The sequence below is a fragment of the Astatotilapia calliptera genome, chromosome 22, assembly GCF_900246225.1.
Source record: "Astatotilapia calliptera chromosome 22, fAstCal1.2, whole genome shotgun sequence".
In the NCBI taxonomy this organism is placed as follows: domain Eukaryota; kingdom Metazoa; phylum Chordata; class Actinopteri; order Cichliformes; family Cichlidae; genus Astatotilapia; species Astatotilapia calliptera.
Window position 1 is genome coordinate 29,225,631 of NC_039322.1, and position 27,960 is coordinate 29,253,590.

At 40.7% G+C, this 27,960-nt stretch overlaps 1 long non-coding RNA gene across 1 annotated transcript in view; it reads right to left on the bottom strand.

Annotated features, from left to right (window-relative positions):
• Positions 1–19,554: 19,554 nt before the first annotated feature.
• Positions 19,555–27,960, bottom strand: part of LOC113014353 (uncharacterized) — a 37,259-nt gene continuing 28,853 nt past the window's right edge. Inside the window, exons 2-3 of the long non-coding RNA XR_003270957.1 lie at positions 21,308–21,480; positions 19,555–19,687 (exon numbers count right to left, since the gene is read on the bottom strand). This is a non-coding gene — a long non-coding RNA (uncharacterized LOC113014353). The remainder of the gene's footprint in view (positions 19,688–21,307; positions 21,481–27,960) is intronic.

The following is a 27,960-nucleotide window of genomic DNA, read 5'->3' on the forward strand; positions in this document are numbered from 1 at the left end:
GATGTGCTTTTGATTGACCATCAGTCTGGACGATTACTGCCAATTCACGATCAGGGTAAATTGATGTCTACTTGCAGGGCAAAATGCTTGTTTTTGTTACTGCACAGACAGCCTGGATGTATGTTCATCTCAGAGCAGTGAGGGTGACTTTAACGGCTTACCAGAGGGAGGGAATAAATGAGAAAATGTGATGGAATTAAAAGAGAGGAAAGGCCAGAGATGTGGCAGAGGCCGAGAAATGCAGGGAAGTCTTTGAATAGCAAAAAATAAATAAATAAATAACTGTACGGCAGAGTAAATATATAAAAGCTTTCCTCTGAGGCACTTCATGCAATCGTTCCTGTCATATTCTGCAAAGTTTCCTCGCCTGTCACAAAAACAAGGTTTGCTGTTTTCCAGACTTAGCCCCACACACCCCACCCCACCCTTTTCTGTGACAGATACAGAATGTTTTATTGAAACCTGACTGTTTGGAAAATGTCACGCCTCGCTGCAAAAAAAAGGAACTAAAGATAGATGAAAAAATAACACCGGGGGCTGACAAGCCATGAGTGATGTGACGTTCCGGCAACAGGTTCCCACAGAAATGACCCGCGCTCATGTGACCGATCAGTCACCTCAATATTTTATACGATGAATGCACCATGCTAAATTTCCCAGCGAGGTCTTGTCGGGTTTAGATCCAATCTGCCTGTCTGTTTATAGAAGAAAGCACTCGATTTCCACAGAAGTCTAGTAATGATGTCAGGGAGAGCCAGGATCTTATAGCAGATAGGGAGAATGGTAGATGAAAAAGTGCAAAAGTCTCATTTGTCAAATGTCTTGTTTGGAGAGGCTTCTGGATTTGCTTGGTTTTTTTTTATAGCAGCAGTTGCTCACACACAAATTCTACAGGAATTTAATCCTCTCAATACATAAATTAGAATTCTGCGAGCGCTTCGGATTGACCCAGTTAGGCACCAGAGTATGGATTCGACACCTGATGTCCCACTTTTCGAGAGTGCCAGATGTTTGGATGTTTTGCACCCAGGGGCATTTAGAGCAAGATGAAACTGAGAGGCTGTCAATTATTTGCACATAAGTCCTTTTTTCTTTTTTTGAGAAAATAATCCATCTGTCAAGAATAAAAGTTTGCTTCTGGAATATAAAATGCATTTATGTAAAAAAATATTTAACATTTCAAAGTATCTGTTTCCCCGAGGCTATATTCCTGTAATAATTGCAATCCAGACCTCCTCTGGGGCCAAGAAATGACACATGCATATGTATGTGAAGGCCTCTTTGGTGCGTACACCCACCAGACCATCCACCGACACACACTGAAGAATCTCTCTAGAGAGAAGCAGCAGAGTGCACCCGAACGCCCACAGAGTCTGATCTAGCCGAGGCGCTGTCTATTTAGCCAGACGGAGCAGAAAGCTGAGACTTCCTCCAGCAGAGAGTCAACCTTGTTATCCAGTGGCCGAAAAAGTAAGATCCACTGCACGGCAACAGCAGCAGGCGTGTAACATTTAGTTATCCCCGAGAGAAATCGGACACGCGCGCACACACACAATACAAAGGAGGCAGCACACAGGACCTAAGCTTCATCTCATTCACTGGGTCAATATATTAGGGACGAATATAACTCAGGCAGACAGCCCAGGGAAAGCTGAGGACCAAAACGAAAAGCATGTGCCAGAGCTGGCTGTCCTGGTGCGAGGAAAAGTGGCTCAATATACACAAATTCACACACACACACACACACACACACACACACACACACACACACACACACACACACACACACACTGCAGCAAAGGCTCACAAGCTGTGTATAAGAATGACAGGCATGAGAGACAGAGGGAGCATATTATGAAAGCTTTGTGGAGTAATATCAGGAAAGGGCGACCTATTCAATCACAGAGATCCAGAGGCTAAGTCTGTCATGTAATTAGATGCTCTTTCATTCCTGCTTCCCCCGGTCTCATCTTTTTTTACCCTGCTCTTGCATACTCAATGAAACGCGCTCTGGGTGCAAAGCTGCAAATAAAGCGTTGTACATTAATGAGAGCCCCCTCACCATTTGTACGAGCATTAGGCTCAGACATTAATGGGGCCCCTCACTTTCCTGGGTTGTGCATCGGAGGGCAGCGCCCCCCTTCTGCGTGACGTGACAGGCGTGCCTGCAGAAATGTCACCCAGATCACAGAAGGGACGTGTGCAGACGTGGAGGGATGGGAAGAGATTTAGTGAAATCTGATGAGATGTTAAAGATACAGAGGGGAACCGTCGAGGGTCGTACGGAAAGGCTGAGGAAGACGGAGAAAGGGTGTAAAGGGTCAGACAGTTGGATTACAAAGTGAGAGAAGGCAACGTGGAGGGGTGAGGCAGCTTTCTGTCAGGGAAGGCCAAAGGTCTGGAAGTAAGCGTTGTTGATATAATGATATGAGGAGAGGGATGGAAAAATGGCAAAGGGTGGATGCCGAACAGGAAAGGTAACACTTACTAATCCACATGCACAATAACTGCCCACGTAAGACAATAAATTCACTGACTAATAGAAGCATGTGTCTTTATCTTATTGTGAGAAATGGCGGGGATATCTAAGCTCTGGGTGTAAAAAGGCTGACCTCCACTGGGGTGATAAAAGCTAGAAAACTGATCATTTCCCTCTGGGAAATAGCCAGCATTCTTTTACTGTAAGAGGTGAGAAAGAAACTGTGTGCTTCCCGGCATAGAGTGTGCATGGAGGCATTCACCAGCACTCTATTTCTGTGTGTGTCATAGGCAGAGAGTGTGGCCTCTGCAGTTGTCTGATTTACCATGGCAGACTTTTTAGGGGTTGGCTCCTCCATCCTCCCTGCGTGGTCCTCCCCCACAGAAATGGACATCTATTTCTGTGAAGATGCTGAGATGATAACGTCGAGTTTCTAGGGAAATTGCTTTGGGTTATCTTTTTTTCTCATTTGTCTAAGTGCTTTCCAGCAAGAAGGGTTCCTGGAGTCTAGTAAGGCTTCTTTGTGTGCCACTCGGTAAACTCAGTGGTCGAGTTTACCGAGTTGCTCAAAGATCTACTGCTACTGGACATGTGTGAGGGGTTGTACACGACTCTACTGGCAGTGTTGAGCATGCCTGAAAGCACAGTCAAGTACTATCAGGTCGCAATCAATTTACTAAGCAAATAGTTATTCCCATACGGAAAAGAAATAGTAAAAACTTATATGTGATTACTCATGAAAGTGGCCACTTTCATGAGTAATCACATATAAGGCTTACATGATTTACTCATGAAAGTGGCCACTTTCGCATTACATTGTTTTAGTAAGTATCCAAAACATACAAGTTTCATTATATAATTTTTCAAGGGATCTTATATCTGTTTTCACACTTATATGCTTTTCATACAAGTTTCACACAAGACAGATACAAACTTTATAAGATTTATATATATCTTTTCCATATGGGTTTACTCAAGATGTTACTTATTTGGTCTACTCTAATAATCAATAACTGTATGCCCCACATAGCATGTGACTCTGGCAAGAGCCCACCTGTAAGTTGGTTATCACTTACCATCAACAGCGCGCTTGACCTCAGCCTTATAGGATGAGACACTGTAAAAGACTGTATTAAAAAGATGGTTGCTGGAACTATTTTTTTTCCACAGTTTTTCTGTTACCTTCTTTTTGTTTGATGTCTTCTTTACTAAAAGACAAAATTTGTAGATTGAACAAGGTCCTTATGTATCTCTGCTTGGTGTTTGAGCTTTCCAGCATGATGTCACCATGTCACACACCAGACAGGGCTGAGTCACATGACCCCACACTTAGTGCGACGTTTCAAAACAGTGTTTCCCAACCTTTTGGAGCCACGGCACATATTTCGACACATCACCAAACAAAAATGTTACAAAAAGCATATTGATCATTTTTCCCTGTGCACCAGGCATAGCGGAATTGGTTCAGTATGTCCCCCTTATACATTTTTTGCTTTCTTCTGATCACTGCTCATGCTAGGGCCTTCATCTGGCTCAGAATTTTCTTCAGGACCCAGGTCAGATTGACTATGTTTTCTTTTCAAATATTTATCTATTGCTGTTACGTGCTTTGTTGTGTCATTCACAGCATGACTATTACGTAAATTCTTTTTCATCTTCTTTGGTTTTACTGGCAGTTGGCAACTCATTTAATTAGAGCAGGTAGTTGTACTGCCCTCTAGTGGAAGAGAATGTAATTGTTCTGCCCGTTATTCATGCAGGTGGAACCAGATAACCTTTCACCTGATCATATTTTGAGAAACACTGTTTTAAAGGGTAGAGTGCATACTGAAGGGAGTATTAACAGGATTTAAAACAGCAAAAAAAAAAAAACATAACCAACACAGACATGATTACGAGTTTCTGAATGTCAGTTTGGATACATTTTTGACAAATTGTCCATCCCTAGGTGTAACCATAATTTGACAGGAGGGTAGCTCTGGAGAGTTAACAGCTTATCAGGTAGTACTCACTAATTAGCCCATTTGGAAAGGTGCATCCCTAGCATCACCTTGATATAAAACTGTATTAAACCAATGTTAGCCTTTCCAATCAAAAAAAATTGGGGTAAAACAAAATGAGAAAAACCTGAGAAATTAAAGAGCCAATTACTCTGAGTGACAGCTGGATTGTGTTTCATCGTGTCCAGCTTTTGATTGAGCAAAAAGACACCAGCAAGAGAGACCGTTTACTGAGATTAGCAGAAACTGAAAAATGACACCAACACTAAATTACCAAAGCACTTTCTGTGACGTCCACTCAGAGACTTTTTTGCCCATCTTCAGCTATAAAATCAAAATGTTTCCGGTGTGGTAGAAAGGAGACAAGAGATATTTCTGCTCAGCCTCACATTCACTAATTCAGGTCACTGAAATGGATCTTTCTACTATGTTTGCACTGGTGGAGGCTTTGGAGCAGTTTTAAAGTAAGCTTGTCCTGTACAAGAAGATTGTGTTTCAGTGTTACTGAGTGGAATTATTGGCCTCCTTACACTGGCTTGCAGTTTATTTCAGAATCCAGTTAAAATGTTTGTTTTTTATATTTTTAAGAGTCACAATGGTTTGGCTCAAACTTACATAACTGAACTTTAGCAATCCTGCACTGCTATCAGAGCGCTGAGGTCTATGAACCAACTACTCCTGAATAGTCCTAAATGGTAAATGGCCTGTATTTATATAGCGCTTTACTAGTCCCTAAGGACCCCAAAGCGCTTTACATATCCAGTCATCCACCCATTCACACACTGGTGATGGCAAGCTACATTGTAGCCACAGCCACCCTGGGGCACACTGACAGAGGCGAGGCTGCCTACCACCAGTAGGCAACGGGTGAAGTGTCTTGCCCAAGGACACAACGACCGAGACTGTCCAAGCCAGGGCTCGAACCAGCAACCTTCCAATTACAAGGCGAACGCCCAACTCTTGAGCCACAATCGCCCCACACGTAAAAGCAGAGATAATACAGGGTTTTCAGTGGCGGCTCCTAATTTTTGGAATTACCTATCTTTCCATATAAGAGCCACACAGTCTCTCAATCCTTTTAAAACACTGTTAAAAACCTGCTTATTGTTGCTTCCTTTCAGTTCTACTTGCACAAACACAGTCTTGCATATTTTTGTTGTTTTTAAATGATTTTAGTGTATATTTATTGCTGATTTAGATCTTTTCAGTACTCTGGTTAACTGAGCTTGCTTAAAATGTGCTATATGAATAAACATTGACTTGACTAGGGATGGGAATTAATAAGAATTTAGGGATTACAATTACAGTACCAATATCACTTATCGAGTCAATTTACCACTGTTGCTAAGCAGCATAACAAAGACATTACATTCGTGGAAATTAATTGCATACTTTGTGGTCAAATGTTTGTGCATGTTGGAGGTATCTCCCTTCTTTTTTGTGATCAGTGTTGCTCAAAAAAATTATTACACATATTACCCAGAACACTTTTCTAAAGTAATGTGGTTCATTAGTTACTCCCAGGATGAAGTAATTCGTAATAATACTCATTACATTACTTTCCTGTTTCTCTACAAAATGGCCTGAAACACATTGTCTCTAAATTACCATTTAACAATATAAACCTACAGGCTACAGTACCACAACACAAATTCTAATGAGGACAAACGCAGTGTTGTCAGCTTAGTAATTTTATCGCTATACTTAGCGAGTTTTCAGACCCCCTTAGTGACTTTTTTCCTAAAAAGCAACTAGCAACAAATCTGGCGACTTTTGCTGGTGTTATTGGAGACTTATGATGACTTTCCGACGTGAAAGCACACGTCAAAGCTTACTCTCAACAAGCAGCAGTTGCTGTTGTGGGCACCTCGCCCATGCCAAAGCGCTCACAGGCGGTGGATAGCCCCCACACAGCAGTCGCCCCCAGCTGCTGTTAGGAGTTGTTCACCCCTACGCATCAAAACTGCAACTGAATCGCGCATAATTGAAGTTGCTGCTCCCGCCCTGACTTCTTCTTTTACTGTTACTTTTTGTGGATCACAAGGTTTAAAACTACTTAAAAACACAAACACACAAAAAAGTAACTCCACCAGAGTGCCTATTTCAGGTCACTTTTGCCGATCCCAAGCCCAGACAAAGGAGGAGGGTTGGAATTGTGACATTAAAAAAACGATAATTGCTAAAAGAAAATTAATTTGTAGTTATAAATACATTCTAAATGCATTTAAAGTGTTTTTTTTTACTCAATTTATGTCTCTTCCACAATGTTATTTCTCTCTGCTAAAGGGTAGGTTACAATTACATAAGCATGAACAATTATGCAAATTAGGTGATGATGTCTTTTAGCGACTTCTAGCGACTTTTTGGACAGCCAATAGCAATTTTGCTTACTGAGGCATTGGCAACATATGATCTTTCTCTGGGAGTTTAGGCATGAACACAAAGTCAGTCGTTCAAAGAAAAGATAAAAACCACCTATTCAAGTTTAGGGTCTGGTTGTTGGGCTAGGGTCAGCATTCACTCAGCTTTAGCAACATTCTTGGTTCTTGGCTAGTTTAGCATTAGCATGCTAGCTGTGTAGGTGCTAATGAAAAGCTAAAGTTGTGTTAGCAGCATAGTGCAGTGGTCCTGGATCCAGTTTGGATTTTGCCATCACACTCTTGTTTTTGTGTACAATAAAATATAAATAAAATGCTCATATCTTGACTGTAGACTGTGCCGCTTGTCCTCCAGCACACAAACTGAAATTAGCTGATTGTAGTAGAAGTGCAAGTAGCCAATAAGCAGAATCGAGACACAAGCTGGCTACCAATTCCAAGGAATTGGACTACTGGGAACCAGCTCTTGGCAAGAACTGCTGAAATAAGTACAACAACCCAGCGAAGAACCTTACCCAGCCGTCGCCTTAAGTAGTGGCGGGAGCAATCAAGAGCGATGAGTAGCAGGTGAGTAATCACGACAAGGTATGTAGGCCAAGGCAGGAACCCAGAACCGAATACCGTCCAGGCAGGGAGGTGTGAGGATGAGAGAGAACAAACAAAACCAAACAGTGAATCGGAGAGGACTGGAGGGCCATGACAGTGTTATCTGTAATGGATGTATACATGCTCATCATATATTACATCTTGTTTAAGCATCAACCTAATTTTTTCCTGAAAATTATTCCTGCCTGTTACATGTTTTTTTGTGCACGCACAAACAAGAACCACTGACACGCTGAGCGATTATGTTATTTGTTAACTGCGAAGCAGCACTAACAATTGCTCTCCATCACTTGGCTGCTAGACTCTGTCTTGCTCAGACTAACTAGAGGTGAGACCTCTTTGTGCACTGGTTTATCCAGGTTGCGGTCTGGGTCTGACAATCTCACTAATACTGCCACAGCACTGCTGGGGGAACCACAGAGGGCAAAGAAGCAGACACGCCTACGCTACATGCACACATACACATAAACAAAAGGCCTCACGGTAAAAAACTTTATCTCAACTTCCCTTGTTAAGGATTAGTATGATTCTGTCTCTCATCCTTCTTTTCTCTTTCTTTCCTTTTACTCCACTGTCACAGGGGGGAGCAGCATAGCTCTGAGGCAGCCTCTGCAGATAGTAAATTTAGTTTAAGTCTCTGTGGAGAGAAGTAAGAGAATTTTTCTAATACCTTGCTACCTTTCTCTGTGCTTTAAAACATGCCGAGTCAGCAGTTTTACAGATGTGCTGGGGAAGGCCTTGACGACGCTTGCCTGGAATAAGAACACTCCAGTGTTGAGGGATAGACTCAGACCTTGAGTTTTAAAAGGCAACACTAGTACCAAAATAAAAGAACAGGTTGCCTTGGAGAACGATGATGCTTTTGTGAAAATTTACGATATTAATGGCGTTTTTTTTTTTTTAGCTGATTTAAAATCTGCTCAAGGCAATAAATATCAAATCCCCAACCTGCGACTCCCAGAGAGCACATTACACATATTGAGCTTGGTTAAAAACCCACATAGATGAATTTTGTTAATTAAAATTGTATCATGGCAAGAATTGTAAGAATGACTACAGAAGAAACACCGGCTTGATTTCATTCAAAAATGTCTTTTTAATGATGCTGAAAGGAAAAGCAGACTTCCATTTGAAAGAATACATGAAATCAATGAAGCATGGAAACAATCAGACAGAAAATAGATGGTGCCAAGTGGGAAAAGCTACTGAAGGAAAAATTGAAGAGGCACACTGAGAACATTCGAGTTCAATTGGTTCAAGAGAACACAGTGAACCACGGGATTTATCCAATTCAGTTCAATTTGATTGAGCCAGTTTGGGACTTTGTCATTTACTTCTTTTTGTCCAGTTGTGTCTCCACTTTTATATTTCTTTTTTTTTACTTGTTCTGGTTATCTTTGAGAAACAAGAAAACTGATGTCAAACTGTAATAGAAGCTACTATTATAGCCACACAAACAAATCTTAGAAAGGAAAAACAACAGAATAAGTGTAACAGCTTTCAGCCTTTGATACTTTCTGCTGTGGAGGATCATCCATCCACCTAGACTGAGTCATACAAATGTATTAGTGATGTGTCGGTTGCGAATGAAATGGCTCTTAGAGGCGGATCTTTGACGTAAACGTTTTTTCCCTTCTCTCACCCTCTCTCTCTCGCACTTTTTTCCCGCTTCACTCCACGCGTGAGCCTTGTGCTTTGCGCTGGGCAGAGGGGGAGGGGCGGTAGTTACACTCGCATTAGCACAGGAACAGAGCAGGAGGGACAGACAGAGAAAGAAAGCCAGGGACAGCAATGTCACATTATAAAGGTATAGTAATCATCCACAACTATTTCCAGCTGCCGACGATAAAGGATTCAGAAGGTTTATTCATGCAGGCCCATATGACAGAGAATGTGCATCTTCTTTTTGTTTTCATATTTTAATTTATATTTAATTGTGTTGTGGTTTGCAGTGTTTTGTGTTGTCCATCCATCCATCCATTCGCTTCCGCTTATCCTTTTCAGGGTCGCGGGGGGCGCTGGAGCCTATCCCAGCTGTCATAGGGCGAGAGGCGGGGTACACCCTGGACAGGTCGCCAGTCTGTCGCAGGGCTAACACACAGGGACAGACAACCATTCACGCTGACATTCACTCGCACATTCACACCTAGTGACAATTTAGATTAATCAATTAACCTATCCCCACAAGCTGCATGTCTTTGGACGGTGGGAGGAAGCCGGAGTACCCGGAGAGAACCCACGCAAACACGGGGAGAACATGCAAACTCCACACAGAAAGACCCCGGCCTGATGGAGGAATTGAACTCAGGACCTTCTTGCTGTGCGGCAACAGTGCTAACCACCGTGCCACCGTGCTGCCCTGTTTTGTGTTGTTTCACTTTAAATTTGTTTAAAAGGACAAAGCTGAAAATTTAAGTAGTTAAAAGTTGAACTGTGACTAGTTGGTTTTTGTATTATATGATTTATTTATTAAATTTTATGTGGAGTGATAAATAAAAGTATATTTATGGTGGCCCCTACAGACAAAGTACGTACAAACTTCAAAACACGTAAAAACTCCAAAACACGTACAAAACACAACAGAAGTGCTCCAGGATGCTAGGCGCAGTGTTGAGCTTTTGTTACCTAGAGGCTACACAAGCCAGGAAGTACCAACGACCGGATTTGGTATGTGGTAGTAACAGGTAAATGAACATTTTTTTAAAATTATTTGAATATATATGAGTGCTTGTGTATAAATACACAAACAATACACATATGCTTTCAATTGTGTAATTTAAGTGATCTAGGTAGCTCTGTTTTTAAGTTCAGTTAACGCTAGAAATTTGTTTTGGAGTTTGTACGTGTTTTGTCTCTAGGGGCCACTGTATATATTTATATATAAACATATATAAATAAAACCACTTTTTTTACAATAGTAATTCCTTTTGTGCATAATTTTATATTATTGTTAATAATAAATTACTTAACCCTCTGGGGTCCAGGGTATAATTGGCCGTTTTTGACTACTTTTGATTTTACCTCTATATTTCACCTTTAATATATGTTTTTCTTGCCTTGTTTGGCATCATTATTTTCAGCACAACCTCAAATATCTGAAATTTGAGTTATTTTTTCATTTTGGTATACTATATTAGCACAGTTGATCTAAATTCAGACAAAAAATTCAAAATCCGAGTAGAAAAAAAGTTATATTTTTTACTGTAAAACCCACAAACATGTTTAATGAATCATTTTCATAACTTGAAATGCAAATAGAAATTGTACATTTCTAAAAAATTATGCACAAGTTTTGCAAACAACAAAGTTATATGGTACTATTTACCTAAAAATGCAGCCAAGGCCTCAGGTGTTTTTTATATAACCATTTAAATCTATTTACAGAACAATCAAATAAGAAGTCACACAAATTATTTGTGTCAGTCCAAAAAATGTAGTTTGTGTTCAGTATAAGACAGAGGAGAACACCACAGGCCTAAACCCTGCAGGTCTGACAGCAGGAGGTGTATCAGTCCAGTTTTCCATGTGGGAACAGCGTTTCCACTGGAATCTGCCTTTGACAGCGTTTTTTTTTTTTTTTTTGAGAAAATATGAAATTCAACAGTATAACTGACATACAATACAAAACAATAACTACACAACAAACTTATTATAGCCTCCAAACACGCTAAACGTCACTAATGTTTCACATATGAATACTCGCTCGCCCGCTTTCCGTCGCGGGTGTCACTCCCAAAAACTTCCCCTTCTCCCTAAACAACCAAGTGCCACATGTTGCCATATCATTTTTTTGATTGGCTGACATGGTAAAATCTAGCACCAATAGGGAAGGGGTGTTTTTTCTTTTTTCACCCGCAAGAGTGTTTGCAAGCGGAGAGCGTTTGCTAGCGCTGTCTGTAGACAACGCAGTTTTTACCGTTCTTCCCGCTGTAAACACCACTGTTTTGTTCAGAAAAAGACATCATGTGTATTTTTTATGGTAACTTTGGTTTTACATGGCCCATCGACACAATTCAAAAACTGGTATATAGTTTGAATTCCGCACTTTCGACCCAAGGTGAAATGGAGACTGACTTGCTGCACCTTGTAGCTGTGTTGTCTTAAATTAGTCACGTGATTTTGACGCGCCGGCGCGTCCGGCGACCCCAGGGGGTTAAAGCAACAAAACAACCTGAAGAGCCGGTTCGGAGCCGAAAGAGACGGCTCTTTTTAGTGAGCCAAGCCGAAAGAGCCGGTTCTCTATAAAGAGCCGGAAATACCATCACTAAAATGTATTAAGCTGTCTGTAAGACAGAATGACTGCAACATTAATGGGACACAATAGATAGAGACTAAAGGTAAACAAAGTAAACATTGATATTTGTTATCGTATCCCTAAACAGAACTCTTTTTGCAGTCTGTTTGTGTTAAAGTAGGGGTGGACTATTCAATTTCCCAAAGAGCAACATAAGCAACTGGGACTGTTGTGGAGGGCTGCAGCAGTAAGTTTGAAAACAGATGTAATTAATACTGAACAGAACTGAGTGCAGCTTATTGGCACGAACCTTCACAACAGTCCCAGTTTCTCAACAACTAATACACTCAAGCATTCCCACTCTCTGGACTTTGGTTTCATTGGCGTTGCTCGAGATATAGTGCAGAATGAATGTGGTTCTACGGGGCTTTAGCCCCCAAATTTTATGGGGTATGGTTTTTTTTTGTCTGCCAACAGGTTTTTGATTGTAATGAAATACCTTTTTTGTAAATATTAGGGATGTCACAGGACCATGAGCCACTTTATGGCATCCACCTTAGTAGTCCCTTTTAGTCACCATAACCAGCTGCTTCTTATTCACAGAAGAGAGTTTCTGTTGTGATTTCACTGTATTTCCTACATTTAGTTACAATCTCGCTAAACTGCAAATTAAGCTGTGTCCACAGGAAGCATTTTGGAGGGACATGCCGACCAGAGACCTAATTGACGTTTGACAACTTCAAGTTCAACTATGGGTAGAAAAAAAACCCCACTGGTACAGCAGGTCTCAAAATAAATCTTTCTCAGCTTCAAGACAAGTGAAGTGTGTCGTCCAATGAGAACAGATATGAAAGGGTACACTGTTAAAGAAAACATCTTAAAAAAACGGTAATATCCCGCAGCTGGGGCGCCAAAATACAACCGTAAAATAACAGAAAATAACTCCCGCATAAAAATACGGTTATTTCCAGTAATGAAAATACAATTAGTTGCGCTAATTTGACATGGGATCTCGCCTTTTCAAGTGCCACTAAACATTAAATTAGGAATATGTTAATGTGATTAAACAATGAAATCATCTATAAATAGGGGAAAAACGGTAATATTCCGGCAGCTGGGGCGCCAAAATACGACTGTAAAATAACAGAAAATAACTGTCCCATAAAAATACGGTTATTTTCAGTAATGAAAATAGAGTTTGTTGTGCTAATTTTACATGGGACTCTGCCTTTACCAAGTGCTTTCAGACATTAAATTAGGAACATTTTAGTGTGATCAAACAATGAAATTACCTATAAACAAGGTCAATGAATGTGGCAATATGAATCATAATACGTAAATGTACAGAAATATACAGTTAACAGTTGGTTTAAATAATAATGGATTGCATGCCCTGGGACAGACTGGCAGAGGCGAGGCTGCCATATCGCACCATCGGCCCCTCTGGCCTTCACCAGTAGGTGAAGAGTCTTGACCACGGACACAACGACTGAGAGTGTCCGAGCCGGGGCTCGAACCGGCAACCTTCTGATCACAAGGCGAACTGCCATCTCTTGAGCCACGATCGCCCTAAATAGGTGCAAATGCATAGAAAAATCTGCGTTTTCAAAAATACCCGGGTACGTGTGGACATAGCCTTAATCTGACTATCTTCAGTTTTTAAATGCTTACATACACACACGTAGTTACTGTCCCTCCATTTAGAAATGCAGAGGTCATGGTGTAATTATTTTATGTGTAGTTTTTTTTCTTCTGTGTAATAATATTCAACATTGCTATCAATACATTTTTCAAAGAATGCCTCTCTGTGCAAAATGGGTTCAAAAACATAAACAGCTGTGGGATACTGTTTGTCCCTGATTTGAACAAATCGTGGTAGGATCAGCCTGATATTATTTGTATCCCACTGCAACTTTACTGTATAAAGAGCTAACATCTCCAAAATGTCAGGAGTAGTTAGTCATTACAACAAGTGTTTGTGAACTAAAAATCAAGAATGTGGGATACTGTTTGTCTGTGATTTGAACAGCCCAGCGCGGTGCAGGTGAAACCAAATTTTTTCCCCCTTTTCAAACCGCACCTCCCCTGCACTTTGGGAAGGTCTGATCTAGGATGACCTGTCTTGACTTACTTTGCACGGCAACCAATCAAATGTTAGAGAAGCTGCAGTGGCAGCGTTAACCCCGCCCCCTTAGTTTGATGGGTGAGGCTGACAGATAAAATGATTTCAAGGTGAGACATGAAGGGGGCAATAGTGCCAAAATGAATTAAATAAATACATCACTAAATAATTAATTAAAACTGTCAATAATTATTTAAATGTGTTATTAATTAATTATGTAAATAATTAAATGTGTCAATAATTAATTTATTAAATGTGTTGTAAATATTTATTTAATTCATTATTTCCAATTTTATTTAATTATTGCCACATTTAATTAATTATTTAATTAATTCATTATGTCAGTCCTGACGTTCCATATGTATTCAATTCAATTTAATTTTATTTATATAGCGCCAAATCACAACATAAGTCGCCTCAAGGCGCTTCATAGATACAGAGAAAAACCCAACAATCATATGACCCCCTATGAGCGTGCTTGCTCATAGGGGGTCATATGATTGGCTCAGGGAGGGGCGGCCATCTGCTGCGAGCGGTTGGGGTGAGAGAAGGAAGACAGGATAAAAGACATGCTGTGAAAGAGAGACAGAGATTAATAACAGATATGATTCAATGCAGAGAGGTCTGTTAATACATAGTGAGCGAGAAAGGTGACTGGAAAGGAAAAACTCAATGCATCATGGGAATCTCCCGGCAGCCTATGTCTATTGCAGCATAACTAAGGGAGGATTCAGGGTCACCTGGTCCAGCCCTAACTATATGCTTTAGCAAAAAGGAAAGTTTTAAGCCTAATCTTGAAAGTAGAGATAGTGTCTGTCTCCTGAATCCAAACTGGAAGCTGGTTCCACAGAAGAGGGGCCTGAAAACTGAAGGCTCTCCCTCCCATTCTACTTTTAAATACTCTAGGAACAACAAGTAGGCCTGCAGAGCGAGAGCGAAGTGCTCTAATAGGGTGATATGGTACTACAAGGTCATTAAGATAAGATGGGGCCTGATTATTTAAGACCTTGTATGTGAGGAGCAGGATTTTGAATTCAATTCTGGATTTAACAGGAAGCCAATGAAGGGAAGCCAAAACAGGAGAAATATGCTCTCTCTTTCTAGTCCCTGTCAGTACTCTTGCTGCAGCATTTTGGATTAGCTGAAGGCTTTTCAGTGAGTTTTTTGGACATCCTGATAATAATGAATTACAGTAGTCCAGCCTGGAAGTAATAAATGCATGAACTAGTTTTTCAGCGTCACTCTGAGACAGGATATTTCTAATTTTAGAGATGTTGCGCAAATGGAAGAACGCAGTCTTACATATTTGTTTAATATGTGCATTGAAGGACATGTCCTGGTCAAAAATGACTCCAAGGTTCCTTACAGCGTTACTGGAGGCCAAGGTAATGCAATCCAGAGTAAGAATCTGGTTAGATACCATATTTCTAGGCTTTTCAGGGCCGAGTACAATAACCTCAGTTTTATCTGAATTAAGAAGCAGAAAGTTAGCGGCCATCCAGGTCTTTATGTCTTTAAGACATTCCTGCAGTTTAACTAATTGGTGTGTGTTATCTGGCTTCATGGACAGATAGAGCTGGGTGTCATCTGCATAGCAGTGAAAATGTATGCTATGTCTTCTAATGATACTGCCTAAGGGAAGCATGTATAATGTAAACAGAATTGGTCCTAGCACTGAACCCTGTGGAACTCCATAATTAACCTCAGTGTGTGAAGAGGACTCTCCATTTACATGAACAAACTGGAGTCTATTAGATAGATATGATACAAACCACTGCAGTGCAGTACCTGTAATACCTACAGCATGTTCTAATCGCTCTAATAGGATATTATGGTCGACAGTATCGAATGCTGCACTAAGGTCTAGCAGGACATGCACAGAGATGAGTCCACTGTCAGAGGCCATAAGAAGATCATTTGTGACCTTCACTAAAGCTGTTTCTGTGCTGTGATGAGCTCTGAAACCTGACTGAAACTCTTCAAATAAACCATTCCTCTGCAGATGATCTGTTAGCTGTTTGACAACTACTCTTTCAAGGATTTTTGATATGAAAGGAAGGTTGGAGATTGGCCTATAATTAGCTAAGACTGCTGGGTCTAGAGATGGCTTTTTGAGTAAAGGTTTAACTACAGCTAGCTTGAAGGCCTGTGGTACATAGCCGATTATTAGAGATAGGTTGATCATATTTAAGATCGAAGAATTAATTAATGGCATGACTTCTTTGAGCAGTTTTGTAGGAATGGGGTCTAAAAGACACGTTGATGGTTTGGAGGAAGTAATTATTGAAGTTAACTCAGAAAGATCAATTGGAGAAAAAGAGTAACTTAACATCGATGGTACTAAGAGTAGCTGTAGATAATATTACATCTGTGGGATGATTATTGGTAATTTTTTCTCTAATGATAAAAATTTTATTTGTGAAGAAGTTCATGAAGTCATTACTAGTTAACGTTAAAGGGATGGTTGGCTCAAAAGAGCTCTGACTTTTTGTCAGCCTGGCTACAGTGCTGAAGAGAAACCTGGGGTTGTTCTTATTTTCTTCAATCAGTGATGAATAGTAAGATGTTCTGGCTTTGCGGAGGGCTTTCTTATAAAGCAGCAAACTATTTCTCCAGGCTAAATGATGATCCTCTAAATTTGTAACACGCCATTTCCTCTCCAGATTACGAGTCATCTGTTTTAGGGTATGTGTTTGAGAATTATACCACGGAGTCAGGTACTTCTGATTAGAGACCTTAGTTTTCACAGGAGCTACAGTATCCAGAGTTGTACGTAGTGAGGAGGTGAAATTATTAACAAGATAATCGACCTCTGTTGGAGTAGCGTTCAGATAGCTGCTCTGCTCTATGTTGGTACAGGGCATTGAAGATGATAACAGTGGGTGGATTATATTCTTAAACTTAGTTACAGCGCTTTCAGAAAGACATCTACTTTGATAAAGTCTACTCTCCACCGCTGTGTAATCAATTATTGTAAATGTAAATGTTATCAGGAAATGATCAGACAGGAGAGGGTTTTCAGGAAACACTGTTAAATGTTCAGTTTCTATGCCATATGTTAAAACAAGATCTAGAGTGTGATTAAAGTGGTGGGTGGGTTCTTTTACATTTTGAGAGAAACCGATTGAGTCTAATAACAGATTAAATGCCATGTTGAGGCTGTCATTTTTAGCATCTACATGGATGTTAAAATCACCCACAATAAATTATTTTATCTGAGCTCAGAACTAAATTTGATATAAAGTCTGAGAAATCAGACAGAAACTCTGTGTAAGGCCCAGGTGGACGATAGATGATAACAAGTAAGACTGGTTTCTGAGTTTTACAGCTGGGGTGGACGAGGCTAAGCATCAGGCTTTCAAATGAATTAAAAGTCTGTCTTGGTTTTTCATTAATTAATAGGCTGGTGTGAAAAATTGCTGCCACACCGCCCCCTCGGCCTGTGCTTCGAGATTTCTGGTAGTTAGAATGACTCGGGGGTGTTGATTCATTTAAACTAACATAATCATCCTGCTGCAACCAGGTTTCTGTAAGGCAGAGTAAATCGATTTGTTGATCAATTATTAAGTCATGTACTAACAGAGACTTGGAGGAGAGAGACCTAATATTTAATAATCCAGATTTCACTGTTTTACTCTTTGGTTCAGATGTGGATACTTTATTGTTCTTTCTTTGTAATTGTTTATGTTTAAGTTGTTTGTTGCTGGTTTTTAGTTTTTTTTTGTCTGTTTGGGAGCTGACACAGTCTCTATGGAGATGGGTTTTTGGGGGGGTAGCAGGAGGAGAGAAGCTGCAGAGAGGCGTGTAAGACTGCAACTCTGCTTCCTGGTCCCAACTCTGGATAGTCATATTTTGGGAGGTTTAATAAATTTGTCCATATTTCTAGAAATGAGAGCTGCTCCATACAAAGTGAGATGGATGCCGTCTCTCCTAACAAGACCAGGTTTCCTCCAGAAGGTTTGCCAATTATCTATGAAGCCCACATCGTTTCTGGGACATCACTCAGACAGCCAGCAATTTAAGGAGAACATGTGGCTAAACATGTCACTCCTAGTCTGATTGGGGAGGGGACCAGAGAAAACTACAGAGTCCGACATTGTTTTGGCAAAGTTGCACACCGATTCAATATTGATTTTAGTGACCTCCGATTGGCGTAACCGGGTGTCATTACTGCCGACGTGAATTATGATCTTACTGAATTTACGTTTACCCTTAGCCAGCAGTTTTAAGTTTCCTTCAATGTCACCTGCTCTGGCCCCTGGAAGACAATTGACTATGGTTGCCGGTGTCTCTAGCTTCACATGTCTGAGAACAGAATCACCAATTACCAGAGTTTGACCCCCGGCGGGTGTGTCGCCGAGTGGGGAAAAACGGTTAGACACATGAACGGGTTGGTGGTGTACCTGGGGCTTCTGTTTAGGACTATGCTTCCTCCTCACCGTGACCCAGCCGCCCTCTTTCCCCAGCTGCTTGGGGTCTGCCGGGGAACAGCTAGCGGGGCCTACGCTATCTTCAGCTGCACCAGCTACAGGGGCCTGGCTAGCTATGGGTGAATGAAGGGTGCGAAGCCAAGTCTCCAATTCAGTAATCCTGGCCTCCAGAGCTGCAAATATGCTACATTTGTTACAGATATCATTACTGCTAAAGGAGGCCGAGGAGTAACTAAACATCTGACACAATGAGCAAGAAAGTGCAGGAGGGACAGGTGAAGTAGCCATGGTGCTAACAAGTCGGCTACGAGCTAAGCTAAGCTAGCGAAACAGTACAGAGACAGTGAGTGAATACTTTGGCTATAAATTAGGTAGTGAGTACACAGAAAGTGTGCTTCGAATGAAGCACGTGAAGATTATACTATGAAAAAGAATGTATTTAAAAGTTGTTAATTAAATTGCTAAGCAAATAAGCTACTCAGAAACACCACTGTGTTTGAGCAGGAACAGGAAGTGATACTCTACCGCAGAGCGAGCGAACACCAAGTGACAGCGCCACCAATGGTGGCTAGCTACCACCAGTGGTAGTTAGCCACCACGTAGCACATCCTAATATAAATGGTAAATGGCCTGCATTTGTATAGCGCTTTTCTAGTCCCTAAGGACCCCAAAGCACTTCACACTACATTCAGTCATTCACCCATCCATTCACACACTGGCGATGGCAAGCTACATTGTAGCCACAGCTGCCCTGGGGCGCACTGACAGAGGCGAGGCTGCCGGACACTGGCGCCACTCTGACCACCACCAGTAGGCAAACGTGGGGTTAGTATCTTGCCCAAGGATATTTGGTATGCAGCCAGGAGGCAGCCTGGGATCGAACCACCGACCTTCTGATTAGTGGCTGACCTGCTCTGCCACCTGAGCTACAGCCACCAGCTAGCCCAACTTCAGTACCCTACAAACGTCAGTGCTGTTTGGTTTTCTGTTTTCATTTTTGTCTGAAGACTGGATAGTGCCTGTGGTGACTAACCGTCATGTTCAAAGAGATGTGCAATTTGCAAATCGCTCACTGTGTTAACTGACTAATTGGAATACATTAATTCAGTTTAGTTTTTTTTTTTTGTATAACACCAAATCACAACAAGAAACAGTTCAAGGCTTTTTATTAAGACCCTATAGTAACAGAGAGAAAATCCCAACAATCACATGACCAATTATGAAAAGCACTTAGTGACAGTGGGAAGAAAAAACTTTCTTTTAACAGATCAATGCCTTTAAAACCAGATTTATTTTGTGGTCCTGGGAGATCTGTTATTGGAGGACAATAACACATTACACTGGAAATCCTGCATTAGAAATTGGGGCCAAGATGTTTTGAAAACCTGGTCAGAAGTTTTCCAACCTTCAAATGGAATGAAAAAACGCTGAGGTATTCCTGTAAACAAAAGGAGAATAGCTTTAAGAAAAACAGACTTGCTCTTTTAAGAAAATACTTGTGGCAGGAAAAAAAATGTTCACACAGAATGACAGTAATTGCTATTTGTTATTTTCGTCTCTGCTGACAGTGAAACATGTAAACATGTCTTGTCTCTTTCCTGCAATAAGTAAAATATTGTTTTTTGAATTTCCTCTTCCCAGCACTTCATAAAAAATAGACCATGTAAAATTGGCGTCTGTTGAGTTACTTCATTGTTCTGACAGTGACAGGTAGACAGGGAGTCATTTTTTTAAAGAGATGTTTGAAAGTGATTTTATAAAGAATGCATATTTTAAATATCCATATTCTTCTGTTGTAAATGTGTCTTTTGGCTGTCAGGAATTACTTTCATAGTTCTCTTATTTACGCTGAAATTTTAACTGACAAGCTTTTTTTTTTGTTCAGCTATGGATACATCTTGTGAAACAAAGCAGACATTATTTCGGGCATTTTTATGAAATCATATCTCATTTTCTTTCCTTTAACACACTTTGTTTGAAGTCCCTGACACCTGCAGGAGCAAATAAGTCAAAGATTGCCTTACTGATTATGTTCACATTGAACTGAGATGGTTTGTGGAGGATTTCGTTTCTTTTTTTCCTGGGGCAGATATAAAGCCTTTTTCATTTATCCCCAGGCAAGTTCAGGAGGAAAAGGACAATAGATCTTGCATTTTCTTTGTTTTTCCCTGAGTGTCCTGATAACACACTGCACCAGTACATCCTCTTAGGTGACAGTGTTATCACTGTGTTAGCCGAAGCAATATATAGTAGCAAATAAGAAGAAGAAGAGAAATACTTTCTTTATCCTATTGTTCTAATTATTTAATTAACCTAAAATTCATCCTAATTAATCAACAATTATTTTATTAGTGAATGTTCAGTTGTTTTTATAATAGATGTATATTGATGTTCATGGACAAACCTATTCATAGTCTGACTGTTGACTCTCAAATGGACTGATTAATAGTACTTTGTTTATGCACGAACATCCATCCAGCCGTTTTTTTGTTTTGTTTTTCAGTTATTAGCTTCAGTGTCGCTGGTGGACCAAGACTAACATTTCATGTAGTACCGATTTGTACCACAAGATGGTGAAGAGAGTCAATGTAACCCTCACAGGGTTTTTTTGTTCGCTGTCGCCCCCTGGTGTTGCTTCTAATTTTGTGGCTTCGTTCCTGCACCTCTCAGTTTTTGTAACCTGGTGCATTACGATGTGGCCGCTCTTGCTTGAAGACAAGAGTGTTTTTACCGCCATTTTAATCATCATCCGCTACAGAAGCTTGGATATATCTTTGCTTCCACTTTTGACTTCTTCTAAATCAACGCTTATGTGGCGGTATTGTCTGAGTAGCGACACCTGACATGTGTATTTATTGTGTGAGTGTCACCTTCTCGTGTTTTTCAGGTTTCATGTATTTAGTTCTGCATAGTTAAGGTTTTATCTTAGTTTTCGTCTTGTTAGTTTTGTTTGTCACAAGCCACACCTCGCTTTCTGTTAAGGTCAGACCCACCTCTCGTTTGTCTGTATTTGGGTCCGCACAAAAACTATACTTGAAGTAGTAGTTACAAAAAGTACCTTAAAGGATGTGGCAGCTCTCTGGTGCAGGGGTTGGCATTGTTTGCCATCTTCTGTGGTAAACCCCGGAAAGTAAAGGAGCAGCAGAAAGCACCTTCCTTAAAGTGTGTCCCATCCGTCCATCGCCTTCAGCTCTCAAGTCAGGTCTTGGTGGGAAGTGGGTTAAATTTGCACTATAAAAAACATTAACAAATCCATCAGAAAACCTCTGATTCCTAAATAGAAAGTAAGTTTGTGTAAAAACTTCAAGGTAAAATCTGCCCAAATCCCCCCTGTATTTCCTTGAGAAGCATCCTATCCCCAAGCTTCAAACTCTTAAATTCTGGGTCAGTCCTTGATTAATTCAGCTCCTGTGATGTTATTGCTAGTGCATTAAATACAAAGCAATATGAATTTTCTACCACTCACTTACTGAACCTCATGGATACTGTGGTATGTTTGAGCTGCCCAGCCAAAATGAAACAAAGTTATGGCTGTGATTACACTGACTATAAAATCTTAATATAATCTAGACAAGCTTTGTGTTTCTATATAATTTAACTTTGAGGATTGTTGGTTGCATAGAGGTTGTTAGGTTGTCATATTTAACAACCTAACAACTCTGGATTCAGACTCAAGACACTGTTGATGATTTTAAAAGAGTTATTAAAAGGAGCAAGTGTGAGTCTTGAGACTTTGTTGTGACAGCGGCAACACAACGAGGAGCTTTGGAGGTTTGAGTGACTGAGTCAAGTTTCAGGTTTCAGGTAAGTCCTTCTTCCAAAATTCCAGAGATGAGTGGTGGAGGAGCAGAACAGAACAGGTTAATGTGGCTTGGATGAGGCTGGCAACTCCATTAGTGGACAGAGTAACAGTGATAGTAAATGATTAGCAGAAGGATAAGTAGCAAATAAAAAGGGTCTGATTACCACAATCACAGCAAATAGGCTGGAGGAGACCTGCTACACCACCGAAATTCTCAGGTGTGCAAAGGACAATCCAAGCAGAGCATCTCCGCCCATAGGTGGACCCACAGAGCCCCCTATTCCAACAATAAAAGTCATCAAAGATGCTTTTTCTAAATTAAGAGAGGAACAAAAAGTAAACATAAGCCCTGGAGCCTGCAAGGATCATGACATGTAAGATGCTACACTCATAGAAACTAAAGTAATTAAGTAATTGATGTAAATATACAATTAAAATCTTTGTACCTTAGCAGTAAAAACACAGAGAAAACTCACTATGTACAGAGAAAACAAATATTCAAGCTGAGAACATTGCCATGAGGAGATAGTGCTAACGCTGCACGTTTATCTACTCTACTTGAGCACTTAAAGTGCTTTATACAACATGCCTAGCTCACCCATTCACACTCATATTCATAAGAGCACTTTTGTCTATGTTTAAGTGCTTTCTTTCTAACATCCACACACATCTGGAGCAACTCAGCGTTCAGTATCTTGCCCAAGGATACCACAGTCACCAGTAGCGGTTGCCCGGGGCAGCATCGTGGTGATGGGCGGCATCACGGGCATCGGCAAAAAAAATTTAATAAAATGCTCGTACTCATGCTGCCCCGATGTCAGCCAGCGCATATTGGGAATGGCATAGGCACCGATCGGTTTTCTATCGCCCATTTCCTGGGAGTAAGGGTGCCCTTCGTTTGCAGAGAGGAGAGGGCGGGGCGGCGGGGGATTCTCTGACCGGCTGGAGCGGCATCTAAAAACCAACTCGCAAAATAAAACAAAATAAAAACAAAACAACAAACACGAAAACACCAGACATTATGATACAGACTTATAATTTGCACCAATGTTTTTTTGAAATTCTATACACGAAAAGTGAGCGCGAGAGCCCTCGGTGCACCTGCTCGCTGCTGTAGTCAAAGTAAACTTTATTGTCATCTCCGCTACATACAGTCCAGTATATAGAGACACGAGACAATGAGGCAAGTAAACAAACAATATATATAAGAAGAGTAAGAAAATAAATATACACTTTAGGACTAGGGATAAAGGGATCAATAACAATTTAAAATTTACAGTTTGATGATTTAAAGTCTCACACACAACCCGTTGAAAGGGGAGGGGGGCCGCTGCTTCCAAATAGAGCACATTTCATTTATAATGTTGTAAATCCAAGCTCATTATGTATTCATGATTTGAATCCTGGGTTGTGTGAAATCTCAGAAATGCACAATAGACAAAGTGAATCTGTGAACTAAGGTGTAGGTGTGTTAGATCAAACAGGCTAGGACCGCCACTGACAGTCACCCCAAATAGGGAATTAATAAACTACTAATTTGACCATAGCTTTATAAATTATGCACATTCATTTTTTATGTTCGAGATAAGGTGAGGAGTTCAGCCATTCGGGAGGGGCTCAGAGTAGAGCCGCTGCTGCTCCACATCGAAAGGAGCCAGCTGAGGTGGTTCGGGCATCTGACAAGGATGCCTCCTGGGCGCCTCCTGGGTGAGGTGTTCCGGGCATGTCCCACCGGACGAGGCCCTGGGGCAGACCCAGGACACGCTGGAGAGATTATATCTCTCGGCTGGCCTGGGAATGCCTTGGTGTTCCCCCGGATAAGCTGGAGGAGGTGGCTGGGGAGAGGGAGGTCTGGGCCTCTCTGCTTAGGCTGCTGCCCTCGCGACCCGGCCTCGGAGAAAGCGGATGAAGATGGATGGATGAATGGATTTTTTATGTTCTTTTTTATACCAGCTGAAAACCCTGCTCCTTGGGGACATATATGTACCTTTGTGGTGCTTGAGAAAGTTATAATTATAATAGTTATAGTTATAATAATTGTTGAGACAGAAACAGGTTTTTTCTGTACTCTTATTTCAGAGACTGTGGGAATGCAAAGCAAAGGGCTTTGATTGCAGTCGATAACTGTAGTTACGGTTGGGCAGCAAAAGCTCTTAGCACTTTGCGTGTAGTGTTTCAAGCCATTACAGTCTTTTTCTGTTATCATATTAAAAAAAACAGAATGCCATAATCACTGTGAGGTGACATGTGACACTGAGTGGAAAGCAAATGAAAAATGTTATATTTTCTCCATATATTAATCAGCTATGCAAGAATTAAATGTCAAAATGTGTTGGTGGTACACCATCTAAGGGTTTGGCAGGGCTATAGAATGAGGTATGAGATCTCTGGTATTTTCTGGCATTTGGTAAGATCCCCGTTCACATCCACTATCCTGCAGAGGTCAATCCGTAACCAGGCCGGCTTCGGCTAATCCCAGTGTCAGAGTGTTCCACCACTCAAACTCTTTATCTACAGGCTTTGATTACACACACTCTCCATACGCGTGTGATGCAATCTGTGCAGTCTCATGCAGATATAATAATTGCTGACTCCAAGGTCAAACCAGTGTTGACTTCCTCACTATTTTAAAACCACACATTTCCAACTAATTTTGCAAATAATCTCGAAAGCTACTGCCCTGCCATGTATTTTTTTTAAAATTATTATTCATTTGTACCATGGGATGTATGCCATTTGAATTAGTTTTGCATGATTTGACCTTGAAGACATCATCAGAGCACATGCATATACATACACACACACGCACATCATCATCATCTTGATCCAAGCCTCACAATGCCATATGGCTGTGAATGATCAAAGATCCTATATTTGACTTTGAGATTTCTCCAGAGGAAAGCAGCGCTGCATTTGAGAGAAATTCACATTAAAATGTCTCCAGCTGAATCTAATTGCTCCCCAGCTCCCCTCATTTCTTTAAGATGGAACTCCTGCCATGCTGCTCGTGTGTGGGTATGTGAGTGTGGAAAAAAGAGAAAGAAGAAGATGGGGAAAGAGGAGCCCTGAGGAAAATTGGCCCTATGGTATGGTGGATATTAAATCCCTTAATAAAAGGCTGATGCCAAAGGCACACAAGGACTGGGCAGAAGAAATGGAGGGAGAGGAAACAGAAGGAGAAAGAAAAAAATATCCTTCTTTTTTTTTTAAGATGACCGTCTCCTATCATCTTGAAGATAAAAAAGTCTAATAAAATAATTAAATATAATCTGGTGCCAGCATCAGACACTGAACTAAAGTCTCTGATGGTGGAATGATTAATTAATTGATTACAGAGTAAACTGCTGCAAAGGAAAGTCAGTGTCTAATGAAAAGGAATGCAGTTATTTATCACACAAGGGGCATCTCAAAGATAATTTTCATCTTCAGAATCATGACAGGGACTGAGAAATGAAGATAATGCATTCAGCGATTTTGCAAAATAAATAATGCCTGCACCTACTTACTGCAAACTTTGGACCAAGTGATGGGGTCCTTTTATAAACCGGGGCACAGGAAAGGCAAAATGTTTTTATGTTGGGATGTGACGCTTTTCAATTTTAGAGGAGCAAAAAACCTCTTCGAAGCTGGTGTTACAGAAGTCTGATCAGTTTTTCGAATCAAATGTTTCACATCTGTTTTTCACTTTAAACAATGAGACAGCGCAGGTTGTTTTATTTGTTTATTTTTTGTAGGGTTAGTTTAGCTGGAAAAGTCACAGGAGTGTTAAAAAGAAGTTGCAGTATACGATCAATGCGTGTTTGATTATCTTCTTACATTCAGTGCTCATAATTGTCTCTAGAAGGAGTGCACAAGCAAAAACATCTATGGCTCAATCAGTCATCAAACCGAGCAAGTCGATATTTTTAATGACTCCTGTATTACATTACTATGCAGCTACATTTAGCTCGAGATTTAGATCACTTTATGATCAGTTTTGTCTTTAACTGAATGCTTTAAGCACTGGTCGACAGATTTTCATGTTTTTCTAGTTAAGACAACTCTTAATGTTTCCTCTAGCACCATCAGCAGACCTGAAACTAATAATGAAACCAGCATCAGGTGTTGCCTCTTAATTAGCTGATTTGCACATTGTTAGCTCAACCACGTGGTTAATTAAGTTGCGGACACATGTTAAACATCGCCTGGGCATGTTAGCATGCTGAAGGTATTTATCTCAACGAACCACTGTTTGCAGTGCTATGTTCACAGAGGCACTGTCAGTGAAAGTCGGTCATGTGAAGCAGTTATAGTTTTTTTAAATTAATTACAGTGTAATTACATCTTCCATCAAATGGATGCATTGTCATAAACTTAAGAGTTAAAAATTAAAAACACTTGGGAGTGGGCTGGTTTGTGAAAGCCGCCATGTTGCCTGTCATTTTGCATATAGTGGCTGAAATGAGCATCACTGCTTCACCTAATCCTGCTTTATGCATGTGGCTAGAGGCTGACCACATATTTGCTACGTCAAAGGCGGAGGAGAAGAGATTTGCTGTGCCTGCATCTTTAGACTCAAGATATGAAGGATGATACCCTTGTTTTGTCATCTGAGAAGGGGTCTCCTTCACCAATGAAGTGAAAACGTGAAGGACAGGGACAATTCAACCGCATCTGGATCAAACGTCATCCTCTTCCTCCTCTCTGCAAGCCTCATCTCCTGAACTGAAGCCAGGGCTCTAACACATGAAATCATGCATAGATATAACTATTTATTCCTGATATTGTCGCAATTATTTATGGTCACCAGATTAAACATGCAACCCTCTCATCTCCAGACAGCTGAAAACGAGTCAGCTAAGCAACAACATTAGCTGGTTATAAGCTAACATTATGACAGCTAATCTTGAGTGCCCTGAAATTCCCACTTTGCCTCTGATGAACAGTTTTCTGTATGAGAGTTTATTTGCTAAGTTCAATAATGTTAGATCCACTAGTGTGGACGACACACCAACACCAGCTAACAGTGTCAAAAACAGCAGCGCTTATCAACAGAAAAGTTCAGCAATTCCACAACAACTCACCTCAGCATCTGTATTATCAGACGTAAGCTTCATCAAGTCTTATCAGACTCCATTCACAAAGTTTGACAGCCTCTTCCAGAGTAAATAAGCATGGGCGCTTCTCACCCGGCTTATTAACAGCTGAGTTAAACAGCGGACTGACAGTGTACCCAGATAGAAAAGTGATTCCAGTCTGGAGTCACTTTGTTATCTGGGTACGCTCAGTAAAGATGAAAACCAGAGTTTTAACATAAAATATTTCATTCATTTTTTATTTCTTATTTATTGCTCTTTGTTTATATTGTTCAAATATGTTAAAATATATTTTAACATATTTGAACAACATTAGGAGTACTAAAAAAAATGCTGCCCGGCTGCAATTGCACAGTCAGAATTTAATGATTTGATCTCTCTTTGCTGACTAAAGCAGCCACCAAAGCTATGATTATGCACTTGAATTTGGAGGGATAAGAAAATAGAATTCAGTTAACCACGATCAGCAATTTACTGACATCTAGTGGTGAGATTTTACACACTGTACCACACAGTTTTGAGATCCCTTCCCAGACGCCTTAACGCCCACTCACATCCTGGGCCATCTGATCTCAGGAATTCGCATGATAAGGTGGGGCCAGGTTTCACAATGAACTCACCCGAAACTCTGGCTGATTGGGACCCACACCCAGTTTCACACCTTGGCTCAGGCGATTAGAGGATCATCAGGGGGTCCTTTTGTCCCTCTGTGGGGGGATACTCCCACTAGGTTTATATCTGGGACTCTCCACCATTTGACCTTAGAACTGAAGAAGCTTCTCGGATGAGAGGTGAAACGTCTTCAAGTGACTTAAAGAAGTCCAGACGCTTTTC